We start from the raw sequence: 9,736 nt of genomic DNA on the forward strand, positions 1-9,736 counted from the left end.
AGAGGGAAAGACCTTTTCTCATACATGTTCCACTTGTCATTGTTTCATCTTTTATAAATACTATATGCAAAAATAACATACCAAGAAATATATAGACAAAGACCTTAAGGGCCTGTTTCACACTGGGGCAATGGGTACGCTAAATGTATCGCACTACGCCACCAGGCAATAAGAGTGTATGGGGAGTTCACACTCCCCACATTGCGGTGCACTGGTCCGGAAGTGCTCTATTTAACGTAAACGTATACCGATGTTACTAGGTGGCTCCTGCAGTGATCTGCGTCAGACCGGAACTCATGTAGGTCTATGGTCATGCACCTGAAAAAAACCTGCCTAAAGACTAAGACAAGTGTAATGCACAAATATCAGACAATAACAAAAGTCAAAATGACAAATCCATAACAATGAACAAAAATGAACAGTAGCTAAAGACACCAAAGAGAGATAACCAATGCCCTTGTGAGCTTTCTATCTAAAGGAATATGTATTTTTTTGCAGGATTTACTATTTGTATGTGAAAGAAGTTTGAATGGTGAAAAATTACAAATGTGTGGAATGTTTATTCCAACAATTTAGTCTTGAAAACTGGTTAAAAAACCATCAGCTTTTTTAAAACCGACTCTTGCGGCTTTATTTCTACTTCTTTAAGTTCAAACATCTTTCCCCCCTGCATGGGCTCCTCCATTTCCCCTCAATAGCCATGCCACACCTCACCGGATTGCTAGATTCTATTAATACTTCAAAGCAACCCCAAATGGAAAAAAAAATACCTAAACATATCTCCAGATGGTATAAAAAATGCCAACAGAAGCGCTAATAAGTACATACAATACTTATTTTTTCTGGAGAAAGTTTTAAGATCACGTGGAATATTAGTCAAAAGATACAAAATGATCCCTGCACATTCACATATGAGACATGTGGTTGCTGCATATTTAATTATATGCAATGGTTATACCTCTCTTTGTTACTTTAGTTCTCTCATATTGATATACCAGACTGGATTTAAAGATACCTTTTCTGCATCTGTTTGAATAACATATGCATGTTTATAATACCTCAATTAATACTAGTGTGAAAAAAACAATGACAGGCTACAGAAATGGAACTGTAGGAAAAAGTGAGAGCCACGAGGAAGTATAACCACCAAGGACTGCACTTCCTACATACCAGAAGAAGGTAAAACACCCAAAAAAGCATACACTAATTTGCTTTAGAGGGAAAGACCTTTTCTCATACATCTTCCACTTGTCATTGTTTCATCTTTTATAAATACTATATGCAAAAATAACATACCAAGAAATATATAGACAAAGACCTTAAGGGCCTTTTTCACACTGGGGCAATGGGTACGCTAAATGTATCGCACTACGCCACCAGGCAATAAAAGTGTATGGGGAGTTCACACTCCCCACATTGCGGTGCACTGGTCCGGAAGTGCTCTATTTAACGTAAACACATACCGATGTTACTAGGCGGCTCCTGCAGTGATCTGCGTCAGACCGGAACTCATGTAGGTCTATGGTCATGCACCTGAAAAAAACCTGCCTAAAGACTAAGACAAGTGTAATGCACAAATATCAGACAATAACAAAAGTCAAAATGACAAATCCATAACAATGAACAAAAATGAACAGTAGCTAAAGACACCAAAGAGAGATAACCAATGCCCTTGTGAGCTTACTGTCTAAAGGAATATGTATTTTTTTGCAGGATTTACTATTTGTATGTGAAAGAAGTTTGAATGGTGAAAAATTACAAATGTGTGGAATGTTTATTCCAACAATTTAGTCTTGAAAACTGGTTAAAAAACCATCAGTTTTTTTTAAAACTGACTCTTGCGGCTTTATTTCTACTTCTTTAAGTTCAAACATCTCCCCTCCTGCATGGCCTCCTCCATTTCCCCTCAATAGCCATGCCACACCTCACCGGAATTGCTAGATTCTATTAATACTTTAAAGCAACCCCAAATGGAAAAAAAAATTACCTAAACATATCTCCAGATAGTATAAAAAACACCAACAGAAGCGCTAATAAGTACATCCAATACTTATTGTTTCTGGAGAAAGTTTTAAGATCATGTGGAATATTAGTCAAAAGATACAAAATGATCCCTGCACATTCACATATGAGACATGTGGTTGCTGCATATTTAATTATATGCAATGGTTATACCTCTCTTTGTTACTTTAGTTCTCTCATATTGATATACCAGACTGGATTTAAAGATACTTTTTCTGCATCTGTTTCAATAACATATGCACGTTTATAATAGCTCAATTAATACTAGTGTGAAAAAAACAATGACAGGCTACAGAAATGGAACTGTAGGAAAAAGTGAGAGCCACGAGGAAGTATAACCACCAAGGACTGCACTTCCTACATACCAGAAGAAGGTAAAACACCCAAAAAAGCATACACTAATTTGCTTTAGAGGGAAAGACCTTTTCTCATACATGTTCCACTTGTCATTGTTTCATCTTTTATAAATACTATATGCAAAAATAACATACCAAGAAATATATAGACAAAGACCTTAAGGGCCTGTTTCACACTGGGGCAATGGGTACGCTAAATGTATCGCACTACGCCACCAGGCAATAAGAGTGTATGGGGAGTTCACACTCCCCACATTGCGGTGCACTGGTCCGGAAGTGCTCTATTTAACATAAACGTATACCGATGTTACTAGGTGGCTCCTGCAGTGATCTGCGTCAGACCGGAACTCATGTAGGTCTATGGTCATGCACCTGAAAAAAACCTGCCTAAAGACTAAGACAAGTGTAATGCACAAATATCAGACAATAACAAAAGTCAAAATGACAAATCCATAACAATGAACAAAAATGAACAGTAGCTAAAGACACCAAAGAGAGATAACCAATGCCCTTGTGAGCTTACTATCTAAAGGAATATGTATTTTTTTGCAGGATTTACTATTTGTATGTGAAAGAAGTTTGAATGCTGAAAAAATTACAAGTGGTGGAATGTTTGAATTCCAACAATTTAGTCTTGAAAACTGGTTAAAAAACCATCAGCCTTTTTAAAACCGACTCTTGCGGCTTTATTTCTACTTCTTTAAGTTCAAACATCTTTCCCCCCTGCATGGGCTCCTCCATTTCCCCTCAATAGCCATGCCACACCTCACCGGATTGCTAGATTCTATTAATACTTCAAAGCAACCCCAAATGGAAAAAAAATTACCTAAACATATCTCCAGATGGTATAAAAAATGCCAACAGAAGCGCTAATAAGTACATACAATACTTATTTTTTCTGGAGAAAGTTTTAAGATCACGTGGAATATTAGTCAAAAGATACAAAATGATCCCTGCACATTCACATATGAGACATGTGGTTGCTGCATATTTAATTATATGCAATGGTTATACCTCTCTTTGTTACTTTAGTTCTCTCATATTGATATACCAGACTGGATTTAAAGATACCTTTTCTGCATCTGTTTGAATAACATATGCATGTTTATAATACCTCAATTAATACTAGTGTGAAGAAAACAATGACAGGCTACAGAAATGGAACTGTAGGAAAAAGTGAGAGCCACGAGGAAGTATAACCACCAAGGACTGCACTTCCTACATACCAGAAGAAGGTAAAACACCCAAAAAAGCATACACTAATTTGCTTTAGAGGGAAAGACCTTTTCTCATACATCTTCCACTTGTCATTGTTTCATCTTTTATAAATACTATATGCAAAAATAACATACCAAGAAATATATAGACAAAGACCTTAAGGGCCTTTTTCACACTGGGGCAATGGGTACGCTAAATGTATCGCACTACGCCACCAGGCAATAAAAGTGTATGGGGAGTTCACACTCCCCACATTGCGGTGCACTGGTCCGGAAGTGCTCTATTTAACGTAAACACATACTGATGTTACTAGGCGGCTCCTGCAGTGATCTGCGTCAGACCGGAACTCATGTAGGTCTATGGTCATGCACCTGAAAAAAACCTGCCTAAAGACTAAGACAAGTGTAATGCACAAATATCAGACAATAACAAAAGTCAAAATGACAAATCCATAACAATGAACAAAAATGAACAGTAGCTAAAGACACCAAAGAGAGATAACCAATGCCCTTGTGAGCTTACTGTCTAAAGGAATATGTATTTTTTGCAGGATTTACTATTTGTATGTGAAAGAAGTTTGAATGGTGAAAAATTACAAATGTGTGGAATGTTTATTCCAACAATTTAGTCTTGAAAACTGGTTAAAAAACCATCAGTTTTTTTTTAAAACTGACTCTTGCGGCTTTATTTCTACTTCTTTAAGTTCAAACATCTCCCCCCCTGCATGGCCTCCTCCATTTCCCCTCAATAGCCATGCCACACCTCAACGGAATTGCTAGATTCTATTAATACTTTAAAGCAACCCCAAATGGAAAAAAAAATTACCTAAACATATCTCCAGATAGTATAAAAAACACCAACAGAAGCGCTAATAAGTACATCCAATACTTATTGTTTCTGGAGAAAGTTTTAAGATCATGTGGAATATTAGTCAAAAGATACAAAATGATCCCTGCACATTCACATATGAGACATGTGGTTGCTGCATATTTAATTATATGCAATGGTTATACCTCTCTTTGTTACTTTAGTTCTCGCATATTGATATACCAGACTGGATTTAAAGATACTTTTTCTGCATCTGTTTCAATAACATATGCACGTTTATAATAGCTCAATTAATACTAGTGTGAAAAAAACAATGACAGGCTACAGAAATGGAACTGTAGGAAAAAGTGAGAGCCACGAGGAAGTATAACCACCAAGGACTGCACTTCCTACATACCAGAAGAAGGTAAAACACCCAAAAAAGCATACACTAATTTGCTTTAGAGGGAAAGACCTTTTCTCATACATCTTCCACTTGTCATTGTTTCATCTTTTATAAATACTATATGCAAAAATAACATACCAAGAAATATATAGACAAAGACCTTAAGGGCCTTTTTCACACTGGGGCAATTGGTACGCTAAATGTATCGCACTACGCCACCAGGCAATAAGAGTGTATGGGGAGTTCACACTCCCCACATTGCGGTGCACTGGTCCGGAAGTGCTCTATTTAACGTAAACACATACCGATGTTACTAGGCGGCTCCTGCAGTGATCTACGTCAGACCGGAACTCATGTAGGTCTATGGTCATGCACCTGAAAAAAACCTGCCTAATGACTAAGACAAGTGTAATGCACAAATATCAGACAATAACAAAAGTCAAAATGACAAATCCATAACAATGAACAAAAATTAACAGTAGCTAAAGACACCAAAGAGAGATAATCAATGCCCTTGTGAGCCTACTATCTAAAGGAATATGTATTTTTTTGCAGGATTTACTATTTGTATGTGAAAGAAGTTTGAATGGTGAAAAATTACAAATGTGTGGAATGTTTATTCCAACAATTTAGTCTTGAAAACTGGTTAAAAAACCATCAGCTTTTTTTAAAACCGACTCTTGCGGCTTTATTTCTACTTCTTTAAGTTCAAACATCTTTCCCCCCAGCATGGGCTTCTCCATTTCCCCTCAATAGCCATGCCACACCTCACCGGATTGCTAGATTCTATTAATACTTCAAAACAACCCCAAATGGAAAAAAATTACCTAAACATATCTCCAGATAGTATAAAAAACACCAACAGAAGCGCTAATAAGTACATCCAATACTTATTGTTTCTGGAGAAAGTTTTAAGATCACATGGAATATTAGTCAAAAGATACAAAATGGTCCCTGCACAATCACATATGAAACATGTGGTTGCTGCATAATTTATTATATGCAATGGTTATACCTCTCTTTGTTACTTTAGTTCTCTCATATTGATATACCAGACTGGATTTAAAGATACTTTTTCTGCATCTGTTTCAATAACATATGCATGTTTATAATAGCTCAATTAATACTAGTGTGAAAAAAACAATGACAGGCTACAGAAATGGAACTGTAGGAAAAAGTGAGAGCCACGAGGAAGTATAACCACAAAGGACTGCACTTCCTACATACCAGAAGAAGGTAAAACACCCAAAAAAGCATACACTAATTTGCTTTAGAGGGAAAGACCTTTTCTCATACATCTTCCACTTGTCATTGTTTCATCTTTTATAAATACTATATGCAAAAATAACATACCAAGAAATATATAGACAAAGACCTTAAGGGCCTTTTTCACACTGGGGCAATGGGTACGCTAAATGTATCGCACTACGCCACCAGGCAATAAGAGTGTATGGGGAGTTCACACTCCCCACATTGCGGTGCACTGGTCCGGAAGTGCTCTATTTAACGTAAACACATACCGATGTTACTAGGCGGCTCCTGCAGTGATCTGCGTCAGACCGGAACTCATGTAGGTCTATGGTCATGCACCTGAAAAAAACCTGCCTAAAGACTAAGACAAGTGTAATGCACAAATATCAGACAATAACAAAAGTCAAAATGACAAATCCATAACAATGAACAAAAATGAACAGTAGCTAAAGACACCAAAGAGAGATAACCAATGCCCTTGTGAGCTTACTATCTAAAGGAATATGTATTTTTTTGCAGGATTTACTATTTGTATGTGAAAGAAGTTTGAATGGTGAAAAATTACAAATGTGTGGAATGTTTATTCCAACAATTTAGTCTTGAAAACTGGTTAAAAAACCATCAGCTTTTTTAAAACCGACTCTTGCGGCTTTATTTCTACTTCTTTAAGTTCAAACATCTCCCCCCCCCTGCATGGCCTCCTCCATTTCCCCTCAATAGCCATGCCACACCTCACCGGAATTGCTAGATTCTATTAATACTTTAAAGCAACCCCAAATGGAATTACCTAAACATATCTCCAGATAGTATAAAAACACCAACAGAAGCGCTAATAAGTACATCCAATACTTATTGTTTCTGGAGAAAGTTTTAAGATCACGTGGAATATTAGTCAAAAGATACAAAATGGTCCCTGCACAATCACATATGAAACATGTGGTTGCTGCATAATTTATTATATGCAATGGTTATACCTCTCTTTGTTACTTTAGTTCTCTCATATTGATATACCAGACTGGATTTAAAGATACTTTTTCTGCATCTGTTTCAATAACATATGCATGTTTATAATAGCTCAATTAATACTAGTGTGAAAAAAACAATGACAGGCTACAGAAATGGAACTGTAGGAAAAAGTGAGAGCCACGAGGAAGTATAACCACAAAGGACTGCACTTCCTACATACCAGAAGAAGGTAAAACACCCAAAAAAGCATACACTAATTTGCTTTAGAGGGAAAGACCTTTTCTCATACATGTTCCACTTGTCATTGTTTCATCTTTTATAAATACTATATGCAAAAATAACATACCAAGAAATATATAGACAAAGACCTTAAGGGCCTTTTTCACACTGGGGCAATGGGTACGCTAAATGTATCGCACTACGCCACCAGGCAATAAGAGTGTATGGGGAGTTCACACTCCCCACATTGCGGTGCACTGGTCCGGAAGTGCTCTATTTAACGTAAACGTATACCGATGTTACTAGGTGGCTCCTGCAGTGATCTGCGTCAGACCGGAACTCATGTAGGTCTATGGTCATGCACCTGAAAAAAACCTGCCTAAAGACTAAGACAAGTGTAATGCACAAATATCAGACAATAACAAAAGTCAAAATGACAAATCCATAACAATGAACAAAAATGAACAGTAGCTAAAGACACCAAAGAGAGATAACCAATGCCCTTGTGAGCTTACTATCTAAAGGAATATGTATTTTTTTTGCAGGATTTACTATTTGTATGTGAAAGAAGTTTGAATGCTGAAAAAATTACAAATGGTGGAATGTTTGAATTCCAACAATTTAGTCTTGAAAACTGGTTAAAAAACCATCAGCCTTTTTAAAACCGACTCTTGCGGCTTTATTTCTACTTCTTTAAGTTCAAACATCTTTCCCCCCTGCATGGGCTCCTCCATTTCCCCTCAATAGCCATGCCACACCTCACCGGATTGCTAGATTCTATTAATACTTCAAAGCAACCCCAAATGGAAAAAAAATTACCTAAACATATCTCCAGATGGTATAAAAAATGCCAACAGAAGCGCTAATAAGTACATACAATACTTATTTTTTCTGGAGAAAGTTTTAAGATCACGTGGAATATTAGTCAAAAGATACAAAATGATCCCTGCACATTCACATATGAGACATGTGGTTGCTGCATATTTAATTATATGCAATGGTTATACCTCTCTTTGTTACTTTAGTTCTCTCATATTGATATACCAGACTGGATTTAAAGATACTTTTTCTGCATCTGTTTCAATAACATATGCATGTTTATAATACCTCAATTAATACTAGTGTGAAAAAAACAATGACAGGCTACAGAAATGGAACTGTAGGAAAAAGTGAGAGCCACGAGGAAGTATACCACCAAGGACTGCACTTCCTACATACCAGAAGAAGGTAAAACACCCAAAAAAGCATACACTAATTTGCTTTAGAGGGAAAGACCTTTTCTCATACATCTTCCACTTGTCATTGTTTCATCTTTTATAAATACTATATGCAAAAATAACATACCAAGAAATATATAGACAAAGACCTTAAGGGCCTTTTTCACACTGGGGCAATGGGTACGCTAAATGTATCGCACTACGCCACCAGGCAATAAAAGTGTATGGGGAGTTCACACTCCCCACATTGCGGTGCACTGGTCCGGAAGTGCTCTATTTAACGTAAACACATACCGATGTTACTAGGCGGCTCCTGCAGTGATCTGCGTCAGACCGGAACTCATGTAGGTCTATGGTCATGCACCTGAAAAAAACCTGCCTAAAGACTAAGACAAGTGTAATGCACAAATATCAGACAATAACAAAAGTCAAAATTACAAATCCATAACAATGAACAAAAATGAACAGTAGCTAAAGACACCAAAGAGAGATAACCACTGCCCTTGTGAGCTTACTGTCTAAAGGAATATGTATTTTTTTTGCAGGATTTACTATTTGTATGTGAAAGAAGTTTGAATGGTGAAAAATTACAAATGTGTGGAATGTTTATTCCAACAATTTAGTCTTGAAAACTGGTTAAAAAACCATCAGTTTTTTTAAAACTGACTCTTGCGGCTTTATTTCTACTTCTTTAAGTTCAAACATCTTTCCCCCCTGCATGGCCTCCTCCATTTCCCCTCAATAGCCATGCCACACCTCACCGGATTGCTAGATTCTATTAATACTTCAAAGCAACCCCAAATGGAAAAAAAATTACCTAAACATATCTCCAGATGGTATAAAAAATGCCAACAGAAGCGCTAATAAGTACATACAATACTTATTTTTTCTGGAGAAAGTTTTAAGATCACGTAGAATATTAGTCAAAAGATACAAAATGGTCCCTGCACAATCACATATGAAACATGTGGTTGCTGCATTTTTTATTATATGCAATGGTTATACCTCTCTTTGTTACTTTAGTCCTCTCATATTGATATACCAGACTGGATTTAAAGATACTTTTTCTGCATCTGTTTCAATAACATATGCACGTTTATAATAGCTCAATTAATACTAGTGTGAAAAAAACAATGACAGGCTACAGAAATGGAACTGTAGGAAAAAGTGAGAGCCACGAGGAAGTATAACCACCAAGGACTGCACTTTCTACATACCAGAAGAAGGTAAAACACCCAAAAAAGCATACACTAATTTGCTTTAGAGGGAAAGAC

This window comes from Hyperolius riggenbachi, chromosome 5 (genome assembly GCF_040937935.1).
Source record: "Hyperolius riggenbachi isolate aHypRig1 chromosome 5, aHypRig1.pri, whole genome shotgun sequence".
Taxonomy (NCBI): Eukaryota; Metazoa; Chordata; class Amphibia; order Anura; family Hyperoliidae; genus Hyperolius; species Hyperolius riggenbachi.